At 43.2% G+C, this 16,846-nt stretch overlaps 1 long non-coding RNA gene across 1 annotated transcript; it reads right to left on the bottom strand.

The window, feature by feature from the left end:
- Window positions 1-633: 633 nt before the first annotated feature.
- On the bottom strand, window positions 634-1,979 carry LOC115195358 (uncharacterized). Its single transcript, XR_003878678.1, has 2 exons — window positions 1,752-1,979; window positions 634-1,293 (listed from the first exon to the last, which is right to left on the bottom strand). It is a non-coding gene; the product is annotated as an uncharacterized LOC115195358 (long non-coding RNA).
- Between the last annotated feature and the right edge of the window lie 14,867 nt (window positions 1,980-16,846).

Raw genomic sequence — 16,846 nt, 5'->3', positions numbered from 1 at the left:
CCTGCGTATTGAAAATGAAGGGGGGCGGAACTTCGGAAGTGGTGGAAAACCTATGTCACTCCGCTGCTGCCCGTCTCCTCCGCGTTGTCGTCAACACCAGTTTAAATCAATACAGCCATCTGTTTTCTAGAAATCTGGTTGTTAATGAGAGCAGATGTTTGAAATCATTCTAGCCATGTAAATAAGTAATAGTCAAGCAAATGTACTATCTATGATATCACATCTACTAAGTATAATGTAATTCAGTCAAACTGTCCTAAATTCTAATGTCTAGTAGTCAACTTTCATCACATCTTAGCGCCTGAGCCATGCAAACCAACCAATCAGATCCCTGTTTTCATAACCACTGTCCATGTCAAAGATATTGGCTTGATTTTACACAGAGTATATTCAAAATCATCAGAGGAGACATTGAGAACAAGGTAATATGGAAGACAGACTAACTCCTTTGAGGGAGGGATAAGTTGCAGTCTGTTCAGTTGTTTCAGCACGGTAAAATCATTGTGTCTGTTATTTCACTTCAACAGAACCCGTGCGAGAGATCGAGAGAGCGCGCGAGAGAGAGAGAGAAATTCACTTCCTCTTTTGCAAAATACGTTTCTGTTCATCAAATTATTGCACGCTCTCAGTTTCTTTAACCAGGGCAGAGTTTATTTAAACTCAAACCCCACCCAAAACCACGGATACAGTATTTGAGCTGTAGAAAAAAGGTGAAGTTGTGTGTAACAAACAACTGCATCACATGATAAGTTAATCATTTCCTTTTTACTGCATGCAAACAGTGTACTGTAAGCAACACCCAACTGCTATATTCAAGCTTCCTCCTTTAGTTTCGATGCTGTGTAAATTCAGTTTACATGCTCAGTTACTTCACAAATTAGTCACAAGGATCCTTCCTCTTTTAAAATAGAACATGACAAGAATTCCGTATTTCACACATATAGACTCAACTCTTTTGTGTCACGCTGTATGGCTTTGACAGAGCAACGAGGTTCAAGTTACATCCGTCTGAATGTAACTTTCATCAACGTCTTTGTCAAAGTACAACTGTGACGTGAAATGGCCTTACAAACCAGTCATTAAAAAACAAACATCACCAACACATCGTTCATATTCCCTAACAATATTTTGGACTGGTTATGTTAACTTAGTAGCTAATGTATTAACTGTCTTTAAAGCCATGTGACAAATCTAGGCTTGCTGTGAGCCCACGACTTTCTTAACCATTTCCACCAGCACAGGATATCTGAGGGTTCCATTCTTCCAAAACTCTGGGATTCCCTGAAGACCTGTCTGAAGAACAGATAAAGGCTGTGTAAAGATGCTGAGCTTTCAGAGAAGACAGATACACAGTGATCCATCCGAGGTCAAACTCATTACCTAAGCCCTAACAATGGACAGGGGACACAGGTAGACCAATAAAAATGTCAAGAAAAGTCCTTGTTTTTTTGTATTGCTTACTCTTTCTGTGGACTACATCTTATTGTCGATTTGTTTATCAATGGATCAAGATTGACATACAGAAAAAAATCACTTGGATGATTAGTTTTGAACATTCTACTGTGTGGAATGTCTTATAATCTCATGACCACGTACAACTATTTATTCTTACATAGAAATACTAGCTAGCTAATTGTGATGAATAGAAGGTCCATAATATTTACATGGGTCATACAGTATAGCTGACTCGCCCTGGATAAGAAAGCCTGCTAAATGAGCAACATTTTAATGCAGGGTTTTGCTTCACCTACCTACGCCACAAAACAGGCCCCTATGAATGAGGCCCTACTGGCTGTACACCCTCCGCAGAAATGGTTCCTTTAACCGTCTCCTCCAGCTGGCTCAGCTTCAGGGCCCCGTGCTGCACTCCCTGGAAGGGATCTGGCCAGGAAAAGCAGAGACACATAGGAACCAAGAGAGAGAGAGAGAGAGAGAGAGGTAAGTGGAGTGGAGGACGCATTTGTCACACACACATTATAGCTAAATGTGTACATTTCAGTACTGCAGTTTGAAAAAGCAGAAGTTAAGTCAGGGTCTTGCCTGTCACTAACATATCCGGGCGCGTCAGGGCCTTTCCTCTGCTATGATGAACGGTGGACGTGGGGATTACAGTACATGTGTCCAGATCCAGGACTGTTACCACTCAACCACAGTTCTACTGTACATGATCATTACACTATTGACAACAGCTATTTGCCTTCCACATCACCAGCTCGCCACTCACTAATACCCCTACAGTCAGATCAGAGGCATTCTGCCTTAACATCTGTTTTAGCTTCAAAGGTGCAGCAGCTCTTTCCTTCCACTTCAGAGCGGAGAGAAATAAAAGGATTGGTTTATTAATGACAGGATCAAAGACTAGAGAGAAAGAAAGTGCCTTCTTAGACCAGGGCTAACTAACTATCTATCCATCGATGTGCTAAATGGGATGGTGTGGTTACCGTGCCAAGTCGATAGACTGGACCCTTCTGCTGCCACAGCCATGCTGTCGACAATGCCACATTCCTAGTGTGTGTGTGTGTGTGTGTGTGTGTGTGTGTGTGTGTGTGTGTGTGTGTGTGTGTGTGTGTGTGTGTGTGTGTGTGTGTGTGTGTGTGTGTGTGTGTGTGTGTGTGTGTGAGAGAGAGAGAGACCTACCTTGTGTGTGTCCTACCTCGTGTGTGTGTGTGACAGTAGGTATTAGCTCTGGGGAAGGCTTGGCTAAATTGTCCTTCACCTGACAGATATGTACTGATGAAAGGCAGAGGGAAATGCTTCCCATATGTGGTGTATTAGCATACCTGGGGGCTGAACTATATTTATTTTATTAACATGCCACTCAAGATTTTATGTGCATTTACATTTTACAGTTTTTGAATGGTTGAGATTAGATTACAATATGTATAATCTTGCTCTGAGACATTAGTCAAATAAATTGAGACGTGCATCCTTACTTAACATTTTAGCTCTATCCTTAGCACCTAGGGTAAGTATGTACTTATCCTAAGTGCCTAGGCAAGTAGGTACTTATCCTTAGCACCTAGGCTAAGTATATATTTATCCTTGGCATCTATATATAAGTATATATTTATCCTTAGCACCTATATTTACCTAGGCTAAGTTTGCACTTATCCTTAGCGCCTAGGCTAAGTATGTATTTATCCTTAGCACCTAGGCTAAGCATGTACATATGCTTAGCATAAGACAACACTTTGAGTTGTTCCAGCCCCATAATTTACATATTCAGTACATTGAGAGTGTACTGTACAGCTTTAGCCTACTGAGAAAATATAAATCAAATCAAAACCAAATGTTATTGGTCATGTACACATATTTAGCAGTGCAGTGAAAAGCTTTTGTTTCTAGCTCTAACACTGCAGAAATCCCCCAAAATAAAAATTATGAAATGAAGAAATGTCAGAACGAGCAATGTCAGAGTCTGTAATGTATATAATGGTGTGTATAGACATTATGGACAGTATAGGAATAGTATAGGTGTGTACAGCAGTAGTTATATAGTATGGTGTATATATACAGTATAGACAGTAGTTATATAAAATGGTGTATATAGACAGTATGGACAGTATAGGAATAGAACAGGTTTGTACAGCAGTAGTTATATAGTATGGTGTATATATACAGTATAGACAGTAGTTACATAGGATGGTGTAAATAGACAGTATGGACAGTATATGAATAGAAAAGGTGTGTACATCAGTAGTTATAGAGGATGAGCCATGACTAGAATACAGTATTTAGATATGAAGTGGGTAAAACAGTATGTAAACATTATTAAAGTGACCAGTGTTCAATGACTATGTAGATAGGGCAGCAGTCTCGTTGGTGCAGGGTTGAGTATCGGGTGGTAGCTGGCTAGTAACAGTGAATAAGGTTCAGGGCAGGGTACTGGGTGGAGGCTAGTAACAGTATCTAAGGTTCAGGGCAGGGTACTGGGTGGAGGCTAGTAACAGTGACTAAGGTTCAGGGCAGGGTACTGGGTGGAGGCTAGTAACAGTATCTAAGGTTCAGGTCAGGGTACTGGGTGGAGGCTAGTAACAGTGACTAAGGTTCAGGGCAGGGTACTGGGTGGAGGCTAGTGACAGTATCTAAGGTTCAGGTCAGGGTACTGGGTGGAGGCTAGTAACAGTATCTAAGGTTCAGGGCAGGGTACTGGGTGGAGGCTAGTAACAGTGACTAAGGTTCAGGGCAGGGTACTGGGTGGAGGCTAGTGACAGTATCTAAGGTTCAGTGCAGGGTACTGGGTGGAGGCTAGTAACAGTGACTAAGGTTCAGTGCAGGGTACTGGGCGGAGGCTGGCTAGTGGTGACTGTTTAACAGTCTGATGGCCTGGAGCTAGAAGCTGTTAATCAGTCTCTCATCCCTGCGTTGATGCACCTGTACTGTGTCCGCCTTCTAGATGGTAGTGGGGTGAACAGGCAGTGGCCTGGGTGGCTGAGGTTGTTGATGACCTTGGCCTTCCTGTGACACGGGTGCTGTAGATGTCCTGGAGGGCAGGCAGTATTCCCCCGGTAATGCGTTGGGCAGACTGCATCACCCTCTGGAGAGCTTTGTGGTTGCGGGCGGTGCAATTTCCTTTCCAGGCGGTGATACAGCCCGCCAGGATGCCCTCAATAGCGCATCTGTAGAAGTTTGTGAGGGTTTTAGGGGCCAAGCCGAATTCCTTCAGCCTCCTGAGGTTGAAGAGGCGCCGTTGTGCCTTCTTCACCACACTGTCTATGTGAATGGACCATTTCAGGTTGTCAGTGACCACCAAGGAACTTTAAGCTTTTCCTCCTCTCCGCTGCGGCCCCGTCAATGTTGCACAACGCATCACCGGGGGCCAACTACCTGCCCTCCAGGACACCTACACCACCCGATGTCACAGGAAGGCCAAAAAGATCATCAAGGACATCAACCACCCGAGCCACTGCCTGTTCACCCCGCTATCATCCAGAAGGCGAGGTCAGTACAGGTGCATCAAAGCTGGGACCGAGAGATTGAAAAACAGCTTCTATCTCAAGGCCATCAGACTGTTAAACAGCCATCACTAACATTGAGTGGCTGCTGCCAACATACTGACTCAAATCTCTAGCCACTTTAATAATGAAAAATTGATTTAATAAATGTATCACTAGCCACTTTAAATAATGCCACTTTATATAATGTTTACATACCCTACATTACTTGTATCATATGTATATACTGTACTCTATACCATCTACTGCATCTTGCCTATGCCGTTCGGCCATCGCTCATCCATATATTTATATGTGCATATTCTTATTCATTCCTTTACACTTGTGTGTAAAAGGTAGTTGTTGTGAAATTGTTAGATTACTTGTTAGATATTACTGCATGGTCGGAACTAGAAGCACAAGCATTTCGCTACACTCGTATTAACATCTGCTAACCATGTGTATGTGACAAATAAAATTTGATTTGATTTGATTGGGGCGTGCGCTCTCTGATGTCTCCTGAAGTCCACGACCAGATCCTTCATTTTAGTGAGGTTGAGGGACAGATTGTTTGCCTGGCACCACTCCGCCAAGGCCCTCACCTCCTCCATGTAGGCTGTCTAGTCGTTGTCTGTAATCAGGCCTATCACTGTTGTGTTGTTGGCAAACTTGATGATTGAGATGGAGACGTACGTGGCCAAGGAGTGAACAGGGAGTACAGGAGGGGTCTGAGAATGCACCCTTGTGGGGCCCCAGTGTTTAGGATCAGCGTAGTGGAGGTAATGTTGCCTACTTTCGCCACCTGGGGGCAGCCCTTTAGGAAGTCCAGGACCCAGTTTCACAAGGTGGGGTTTAGACCCAGGGTCCTTAGCTTAATGATGAGCTTGGAGGGCATTATGGTGTTGAAGGCTGAGCTATAGTCGAACAGCATTCTTACATAGGTATTCCTCTTGGCCAGATGGGCTAGGGCAGTGTGCAGTGTGCAGTGTGATGGCGATTGCGTCATCCGTGGATCTATTGGGGTGGTATGGAAATGGAAGTGGGTCTAGGGTGTCAGGTAAGGTAGAGGTGATATGATCCTTAACTAGCCTCTCAAAGAACCACTTTATGGCAGAAGTGAGTGCTATGGGGCAATAGTTACCTTCACTTTCTTGCGTACTGGAACAATGGTGGACATCTTGAAGCAAGTGGGGACAGCAGACTGGGAAAGTGATAGATTGAATATGTCCGTAAACACTCCAGCCAGCTGGTCTGCGCATGCTCTGAGAACGCGGCTAGGGATGCCATCTGGGTTAACACGCTTAAATGTCTTAGTCACATCGGCCACGGAGAACGAGACCTCACAGTCCTCGTGAGTGGTGGTGGCCTGTGGCTGTGTTTTCCTAGAAGCGGGCAAAGAAGGTGTTTAGCTTGTCCGGGAGCGATGCGTAACATGTTCCTAAACAGCTGAATAACCATACTGTGGAGATTAGATTAAAAAGACTTGGCTAAATGATATCCCAAGAGGGAAGTGTGACAGTGGAACATTTTATTTTATTTTTAGAAGCGGATTTTCCATAAGTGGAAAACAGAACTCAGCGTTATCTAAAACTGACAGAAGCACCCTCCACCACATTACCCTTCTATGGGACGAGATGTCTAGTTGATGATTAGCTTTGTTTGATAGTGTTTCTCTTGTTATTGGTCAGATGATGTGGCACAGAAATGCAACAGTTTGACGGGAAATGACTTGGTCTGTATGGGTTATTGAGAGGAAGATCATGCTCAGCGTCTGGGACAAATAACTTGTAGATGCGCTTCGTCAAGTCCTCCACGTTCACATCTATTGACAACAAACATCGAGCATATTAATAAATTATATAATTAAAATGGAGTGAACACAACAAAACAAAGTCAACATGAAATGTTCTTTAGCAAGGCATTAGGCCATTGGATATTGGGTGTCAGTATGCTGCCTCCACATTGGCTGAGTGACTCTAGCAGTACTTAAGCCTATAGGCTCCATAGTGCGTCTGCTCTCCTGTCTCTCTGCGGTAGCAGACTGAGAGTGGAACTCTGGACACCCTTCCAGATCTGACCAGATCAGAACCTTGTTGAGTCGCTCTGGGTTCTAGATCAAACGCTGGACAGGCTGGGCTGTTAGGGTTTGGTACATAGAAGACAGAGTTTACTGGACTTACATTAGTTGTATTATGACTTTTGTTTAATGTATTCAAATCAAAATCACATCTTATTGGTCACATACACATATTTAGCAGATGTTATTGTGGGTGTAGCGAAATGCTTCTGTTCCTAGCTCCAACAGTGTAGTAGTTTCTAACAATTCCCAACAATACACACAAATCTAAAAGTAAAAAGAACAGAATTAAGAAATATATAAATATTAGGACGAGACCTTGTTATAGTCTATAAGCCTTATTGAGGGGTTCTCTGTACTGTAGTTCTAATAGAGCGTTGTTTTATGTCACTTTGTTGTGTAACTTTGATGAGAAGTCAGACGAGGGTAACACTGTAGAAGATCCAAATCATAAGATGTCTCATACTGATAAACACCGAGACATTACATCAGAGCTACGTTTGAGCCGGTGGGATATTACTATTAGTTCAATGATATTAGTCCTATGAAATGTATGTATCTTACCTGCTGCGTCTGTCATGGCCGCTCCAACGATCACCCCTGTGGCTCTCTCAGCCACCACAGTCAAAGCCTTCTGGGTAATTTAGACCAATAGAAACATAACTAGTGGTTAAAATAGATTGAATTGAAATGTACCTCAGCTTTTCAGTCTTTCATTGTACTGGATGACAAATTGGGATATTTTTTGTTATTGAAATTTAAAACAGTTATAAGTACCTAATACTATTTCAAAGTTGTTCCATAGACAAAGAAGTGTTAACAGACCGTTGACCATACAGCATACAGACGCTGTCTGCCATCTGATGCTGGATGACTTCCCAGATATACCGAGACGGTTATAACACTGCAATGATGGGGCGGCAGGTAGGCTAGTGGTTAGAGTGTAGGGGCAGCAGGTAGCCTAGTGGTTAGAGCATAGAGGCGGCAGGTAGCCTAGTGGTTAGAGCATAGAGGCGGCAGGTATCCTAGTGGTTAGAGCATAGAGGCGGCAGGTAGCCTAGTGGTTAGAGTGTAGGGGCAGCAGGTAGCCTAGTGGTTAGAGTGTAGGGGCAGCAGGTAGCCTAGTGGTTAGAGTGTAGGGGCAGCAGGTAGCCTAGTGGTTAGAGCGTAGAGGCGGCAGGTAGCCTAGTGGTTAGAGCATAGAGGCGGCAGGTAGCCTAGTGGTTAGAGCATAGAGGCGGCAGGTAGGCTAGTGGTTAGAGCGTAGAGGCGGCAGGTAGCCTAGTGGTTAGAGCATAGAGGCGGCAGGTAGCCTAGTGGTTAAAGCGTAGGGGCAGCAGGTAGCCTAGTGGTTAGAGCGTTTGGCCAGTAACCGAAAGGTTGCTAGATTGAATACCCGAGCTGACAAGGTAAAAATCTGTTGTTCTGCCCCTGAACAAGGCAGTTAACCCACTGTTCCTAGGCTGTCATTGTAAATAAGAATTTGTTTGTAACTGACTTGCCGAGTTAAATAAAGGTTAAGAAAAAAGAAAAAAAAGGACTCATGAAAAACAGAGTTAAAGAGGTCCAAGAGAGACCAGTACGGGTATTTAGTCTGATTACTTATATTACGTGGCTCAGGGAAGTCACTTCATGAATGAATGTCATAGATTTAAGATAATATAAATGCAGACTGTGTTTAATAAAATATGTTCCTCAGTGAAACCATGGTTACCTTTTTATAAAACAGTGTTTGGTCCCAAGATACTCATGTGCGTCGCTCTCTCTCTCTCTATGTGTGTGTTTGTGTTTTCCCCCTCGGTTGTACACAGCTGATGCTCTCTGGCCGTCTAGTCGTGAAAACCTGTAAGGTCTGATCTGACCCCCTCACCCTAACCCCCTCCTGGGTCTGATATGACCCCATCATCCTAACCCTCTCCTGGGTCTGATCTGACCCCATCATCCTAACCCTCTCCTGGGTCTGATCTGACCCCCTCATCCTAACCCTCTCCTGGGTCTGATCTGACCCCCTCATCCTAACCCTCTCCTGAGTCTGATCTGACCCCCTCATCCTAACCCTCTCCTGGGTCTGATCTGACCCCCCTCAGCCTAACCCTCTCCTGGGTCTGATCTGACCCCCTCATCCTAACCCTCTCCTGGGTTTCCCAGTCTATTAATTAGTCTAAACTCACCGCATCAGACCAGCCACATACTGAGAGGGTTCTATCATTCAGACTATCAATACGGGAGACAAAACAATGAACAAAACCCATTGTGCCTCTTCTATCACTTAGAGGCTGTTCTACAAGCTCTCAGATCAAACACAATTACATGTTATTGGTCACATGTGCCTGAATACATCAGGTGTAGACTTTACAGTGAAATGCTTATTTACGAGCCCAATCCCAAAAATGCAGAGTTAAAAAGTAAGACAAATATTTGCTAAATTTAAAAAGGAGATTAGTAACACAATAAAATAACAATAGCGAGAATATATACAAGTAGTACTGCTATGAAGTCAATGTGCAGGGGTACCAGGTAGTTGAGGTAACTAAGGTTATATGTACATGTAGGTAGGGGTAAAAGTGACTAAGCAAATCAGGATAGGTAATAAACAGAGTAGCAGCAGCACATGTGAAGAGTGAAAGTGTGTCTTTGTGTGAGTGTGTGTGTGACGTCAATATGCATGTGTGTGTGTTTTATGTGTGTGTGTTTTATGTGTGTGTGTTTTATGTGTGTGTGTTTTATGTGTGTGTTGGAGTGTCAGTGTAGGATGTGTGAGTGTGTGGTTAGAGTCTAGTGAGTGTGCATAGAGCCAGTGCAAAACAGTAAAGATAAATAAATAAATACAAATGTAAATAGTCCGGGAAGCTATTTTATTAACTGTTCAACAGTCTTATAGCTTGGTGGGGGGGGGGGGGGGGGGGGGGGGGGGGGGGGGGGTACAGTTGTATAACTTTTTGAGGATCTGAGGGCTCATGACAAATCTTTTCAGCCTCCTGAAGGGGAAGAGATGTTGTCATGCTCTCTTCACGACTGTCTTGGTGTGTTTGGACCATGATAGATCCTTAGTGATGTGAACACAGAGGAAGTTAAAGGTCTCAACCCGCTCCACTACAGCCCCGTCGATGTGAATGACGGCATGATCGGGCCCTCCGTTTCCTGTAGCCCACGATCAGCTCCTTTGTCTTGCTGACGTTGAGGGAGAAGTTGTTGTCGTGGCACCATACTGCCAGGTCTCTGACCTCCTCCCTATAGGCTGTCTAATCATCGTCGGTGATCAAGGCCTACCACCATTGTGTCGTCTGCAAACCTAATAATGGTGTTGGAGTCGTGCGCAGCCACACAGTCGTGGGTGAACAGGGAGTACAGGAGAGGACTGAGCACGTACCCCTGAGGGGCCCCAGTGTTGAGAGTCAGCGTAGTGGAGGTAATGTTGCCTACCTTCACCACCTGGGGGCAGCCCGTCAGGAAGTCCAGGACCAAGTTGCACAAGGCGGGGTTGAGACCCAGGACCCTAAGCTTAATGATGAGCTTGGAGGGCACTATGGGGTGGAAGGCTGAGCTATAGCGGATGTGTTGTTGCCTACCCTCACCACCTGGGAGCGGCCTGTCAAGAAGTCCAGGATCCAGTTGCAGAGGGAGGTGTTCAGTCCCAGGATCCTGAGCTTAGTGATGATCTTGGAGGCCACAATGTTGTTGAATACTCTTATCCATTTAGACCGTATCTGCTAACAGTATTTTGTCACATCATCTGTGAGACAATAAACCTCAGAGCTCAGTAATACTATATTTATACTGAACAAAAAATAAAAACACAACATGTTAAAACACAATATGCATGTAAGGATGTAGAGGGAAAAGAGCGGCGCGTTTCAAATATATCATTCATTGTCACCAGAAGTGTCAGTGTGAGCGAGGGTCGAGGAGAGGGCATCAATATATTAGAGACACAATTGCCTGGCTCGGGAGAGAAGTGGATTGTGGGCTATGTGACAGGGGCCGGGTGCTCAGGAGGACTGAGCTTTAGGGCTTTGATAATCTGGTATGCCACTATGCCATCCTGTGCCAAGCCTCCGAAATAGCGTCATGGACTGAGAAAGGGACAGGAGGGGGAAAATGAGATAGAAAGTGACTCTGGCACACATTGTTTTTTTCTCTCTCCCTCTCTCCCTCTCTCCCTCTCTCTCTCCCTCCCTCCCTCCCTCCCTCCCTCCCTCCCTCCCTCCCTCCCTCCCTCCCTCCCTCCCTCCCTCCCCTACTTCCTTCCTCTGTTGGCCCTGTCTTCCTCTGACGGACGAGTCCAAATAGAATATAAATAAAAGTGTAACAGTAAGTTCTGGTTTATTGTCTATAACATAAATAAATATGAAATCTTACTCACAATCTTACCTGCTCTTGTGAATCAAAGCAGTTTAAAAAAAAACGTACGAAAGTTCAGCACATATGTACAAATACAGTCAGAGTTGCTCAGCTGGTCTCCATTGGCTGTGTATCATACCTCATATACCCCAAACGTAAACATACAGTGCAATGAGAGGCTACTTGTTTTGATGACACAATGACACTTTCTGGGTATTTCCTTTGTAAGGACGATTCAAAACAGCATTCACATGATCAGACAAAGGAAACAGCCCCGATATACTGTATGTATGTATGTATGTATGTATGTATGTATGTATGTATGTATGTATGTATGTATGTATGTATGTATGTATGTATGTATGTATGTATGTATGTATGTATGTATGTATGTATGTATGTATGTATGTATGTATGTGTGTGTGTGTGTATATATGTGTGTGTGTGTGTGTGTGTGTGTGTGTGTGTGTGTCTAGCTAAATCTCTGGAATCATGATAAATGTCTGTCAGTCAGGTGGTCCTGCATGTCGTGTGGTGCTTTACTGCAGATAGCCGTACTGTAACAGGAGTGGAGTAGTGAGAGGTCAGAGAGGTCAGAGAGGAGGACTGCATCCCAAATGGAACCCTATTCCCTATGTAGTGCACTACTTGTGCACTATACAGGGAATAGAGTGCCATTTGGGATGCACACGAGGTAGTGGCTGGTCTGGACATGGTCCTCTTCTCCAGTCATCTACTCTGTTGGATTAGCATTGGCATCCAGAACCCACCATGCCTCGCTCTGAGTGAGAGAGTGATAGACAGAAAGACAGAGACAGAGACAGATTCTGTAAATAATTGAATAACACAGAGTCTACTGTTTTTAGTGCAGGACAACAACCCCCTCTTACAACGTAAGCGTAAGAAACTGGTACCGTTACCAAGCAGAGGTGGGAGCTGTGTTACAAAATAGCGGTTCTTAATAATACCAGATAGGGGTTATTTGGCTTGTAACTATGGCGGAACCCTTTCTGGTACTACGTCCTCCTGACATCCAGTAATACATCGTTGTCCTCTCTGGTGGACATCAGTTCTTGGTCCGTATCTCTGAGGCCGTACAAGCCACTGTATGAAGTCCTGTTGTCCCTTTGAGACGACTTTCTCCCTGCTGCTTAAAAAAAATGGCTGCCGTCAAATGTAGCTAATTTAAACTGTTGTTTTCTTGGTAACATCTTCTTTTTCCCCCCATCCCAAACACTTATGTTAAGTAAGGTTCTATAAAAAGGGTTCCGCTATATAGAACCCTTTTTATGGTTCTTTATAGAACCCTTTTATGGTTCTATATAGAACCCTTTTATGGTTCTTTATAGAACCCTTTTTATGGTTCTATATAGAACCCTTTTTATGGTTCTTTATAGAACCCTTTTTATGGTTCTTTATAGAACCCTTTTTATGGTTCTATATAGAACCCTTTTTATGGTTCTTTATAGAACCCTTTTATGGTTCTATATAGAACACTTTTTATGGTTCTATATAGAACCTTTTTTATGGTTCTATATAGAACCTTTTTTTTATGGTTCTATATAGAACCCTTTTTATGGTTCTATATAAAACCCTTTTTATGGTTCTATATAGAACCCTTTTTATGGTTCTATATAGAACCCTTTTTATGGTTCTTTATAGAACTTTTATGGAGAATATCATTTTTTAATCTGAAAGGTTATTTGTAAATCCTTTTGATGATCCATACAGGGTTGTCTATTCTAGTCACATTCTGATTGCATTCCATAGGCGTTATTATTGAGTTAATTGACAAGTTGAATCCAGTGTGCTACCTGAAGAGAGAACTGAGAACCACGGACTGATTTAGTCAACCGTTCTCAATTGACACATGACCATTTTTGTTAGTCTTTCACAAGACACCGTCACTGGCCGTAGCCATATATATATATCAAATCAAATGTATTTATATAGCCCTTCTTACATCAGCTGATATCTCAAAGTGCTGTACAGAAACCCAGCCTAAAACCCCAAACAGCAAGCAATGCAGGTGTAGAACCACGGTGGCTAGGAAAAACTCCCTAGAAAGGCCAAAACCTAGGAAGAAACCTAGAGAGGAACCAGGCTATGAGGGGTGGCCAGTCCTCTTCTGGCTGTGCCGGGTGGAGATTAATAACAGAACATGGCCAAGATGTTCAAATGTTCATAAATCACCAGCATGGTCAAATAATAATAATCCCAGTAGTTGTCGAGGGTGTAACAGGTCAGCACCTCAGGTGTAATGTCATAACTCAACACAATAGATAAACTGGAATGAAACTCTCCCTCACAGTTGCACAAAAAGAGCTGTGAACAAAACCACGCCCCAAAATATTCTAATGAGCCGCCTCCCCTACATTTTAAGCGTCACTAAAAGAGCAAAGAACCCGTTTTTTTTAACTGTAAAGAACCATTGAAGAGCTCAAAGGGTTCTCTGAGTCATTGTGGTTCCACATAGAACCATCACCCTTCCCAAAGAACCCTTGAGGAACCCACATATTTGTGTGTGTAGACCCCACACATTCCCCTTGTGAATCATTACCTATACCTTTAATGAATAAGTCACACATAGCAATTATTGGGGTATTTGGGACCTTTTCTTTGCTGAAGTCTCATTGGAACATTGAATATGAATTAATGTCTATTTCCATTACTTTTCAGCGCTATAAATGTTGCAGTCTTCACACACATGTAGGATTTCATGCTTTGTTTCATATTTCCCTGGAAATCAAAACACATAGAGGACCAGTGAATGATTCAGCAAAAATAACAAAGGAAAGAAAGAGAGAGAAGGGCAGTGAGAGAATGAGAGAGATAGGGAGAGGCAGAGGTAGACAGAGAGAGAGAGAGAGAGAGAAGAGAGAGACAGAGAGGAAGAGAGATCGAGAGAGAAAGAGAGTGAAGAGAGAGAGAGATAGAGAAAGCAAGAGAGATAAAGAGAGAGAGAGCGAGATGGAGAGATGCTTCCCAGCAAACCGGGAACATTCCCACAACATTAGCTAAGATTCCCATTAAATTCAGATTAGGGGTTTATCTAACATGAGATTGACAACGACGACGGAGTGAAGAAAAAACGTTGGAACATTGAGCGCCTCGACCACAATGTGCACTCCTCTCAGAATCCCACGTGACTACCGATTTGGACACCAACCGACCAAAATATATTGTCGGGGCTCTCCCCTCCCTTCCCCTCTACAATATACATTTTAAATATTTCAATCATCTGCCTTGTAGTTGCCTTGATCGGCCCAAGCTCTTATCACCGTAACCCAAACCTGCGACACCATCAAAGTCGGCATGGTGTTGGCCCAGTTGACGACATGCGACGCTGACTCTCAGCCATTCAAACCAGGCCCGAGTTTTGGTGCCAGCTTGGGAATCTCTGGTTGTGGTATTACACTGGTGGACATCTCTAACAAATGAAAACGTGTTGGATAGGTATCTGGGGACTGAGTCCTTGATAATTCTTTGAACCAGACAAAGTTGAATTAATGCTACTCTTTTTTCCCACAGATTGCCAACCTGTAGCTGTTAAAAATGCTCATCCTCCAGATGAGTATTTAAAACAAATATTGAACCTTTATTTAACTAGGCATGAGTATGAGGAGGGAGTTTAAGTACAATTCTTACAAGCTTGTTTGGCTGGTAGCTTATTCTTTAGATGTTTGGGCCGCTGGTGAACCATGATGTGCAGCATATTCAAAGTGACACTGGACTAGCGCACCTGCCAGAGTCCTATGGTGTCTATAGCTAGGTTTCCATTCAATTGGTGACAGAATTTCATGCAAGTTCGATATTAAGGCACATGACAGTTCACATGTTCGAGAAGGCATTTCTGCATTTCTAGCGTTTCTGCCCAAAAAACGCATTTTGATAAAAATAAAAAATAAATAACGTTCAAACGGCTCTCCTGTGAAGTCGTGACTTGCGACATACGCCTAGTTTCCTGAATCGGGTCACATATTCTAACGTCCGCCTAAAGACAATATATAGCATTTTTTCTCATCAAAAACCTAGTACACCTAAACATTTATTTTTTCAGTTAGTTAAATTCCCATGTACCCAATACATATTACAAGTTAAATGGGTTTCCGTCGCATTTTTAACTCTAGGTCTACTGATGGTTTTGTCACAAAAACATTTGCATAGGGTATAGTGAATGTGCCCACTCTGGTACTGATGTGCCCTCTAGCCAACAGCTTGCAGATGTAGTGCAGGTATAGCCAGGGATCATGAACTAGATTCAGCCGTGGGACGATTTTTTTCTTGAGCGGATGAAAATAATTATAAATAATTTGTAGACTGCAAATGTACCTGCAAGATGTCCAAATAAGATATAATATTTCACTAAAACAATTTCAAACCTTGCTTACATTTGTATAAGAGCATCCTGACTGGTTGCATCACCGCCTGGTATGGCAACTGCTCGGCCTCCGACCGCAAGGCACTACAGATGGTGGTGCGAACGGCCCAGTACATCACTAGGGCCAAGCTTCCTGCCACCCAGGACCTCTATACCAGGCAGTGTTAGAGGAAGGCACTAAAAATTGTCACCGCACGCCAAGCGATACCGGAACGCCAAGTCTAAGTCAAAGAGGCTTCTAAACAGCTTCTATGCCCAAGCCATAAGACTCCTGAACATCTAATCAAATGGCTACCCAGACTATTTGCATTGCCCCCCCCTTTACCACCGCTGCTACTCTCTGTTGTTATCATCTATGCATAGTCACTTTAATAACTCTACCTACATGTACATATTACCTCAACTAACCGGTGCTCCCGCACATTGACTCTGTACTGGTACCCCCATGTACATAGTCTCGCTATTGTTATTTTACTGCTACTCTTCAAGTACTTGTTACTTTTATTTCTTATTCTTATCCATATTTTGTTTTGGTTAGGGGCTTGTAAGTAAGCATTTCACTGTAAGGTCTACACCTATTGTATTTGGATCATGTGACTAATACAATTTGATTTGATGGTGTTTTTACTGTCTTATGTTTTTTGCTCAGAAAACTTGGGGGTCCAAATAAAACCTCAGTTGGGGAACCCTGGCATACATGATGAAGTTATTATTGTAACGATTGTCGTAGAGGTGTGACCAAGATGCAGCGTGGTACGTGTTCATGATTATTTATTGAAATCAAACAAACACTCGAACAAAAATAACAAAGGGAAACGAACGTGCACAGTTCTGTCAGGTGCAGAAACACAAAACAGAAAACTACCCACAACCACAGGTGGGAAAAGGCTGCCTAAGTATGGTTCCCAATCAGAGACAACGATAGACAGCTGCCTCTGATTGGAAACCATACCTGGCCAAAAAATAGAAATAGAATGACATAGAATGCCCACCCCACACCCTGACCTAACAAAATAGAGAAATAAACCGTCTCTCTCAGGTCAGGGCGTGACAATTATGGACAAAATTGTGAGATTAATCGTATTTGTCAAATGGTAGCCATTTTCATGTCAC

Source organism: Salmo trutta, chromosome 6 (genome assembly GCF_901001165.1).
Source record: "Salmo trutta chromosome 6, fSalTru1.1, whole genome shotgun sequence".
In the NCBI taxonomy this organism is placed as follows: Eukaryota; Metazoa; Chordata; class Actinopteri; order Salmoniformes; family Salmonidae; genus Salmo; species Salmo trutta.
Note: the sequence above shows the minus strand (reverse complement) of the source record. Positions and strands in the feature narration are given on the sequence as shown.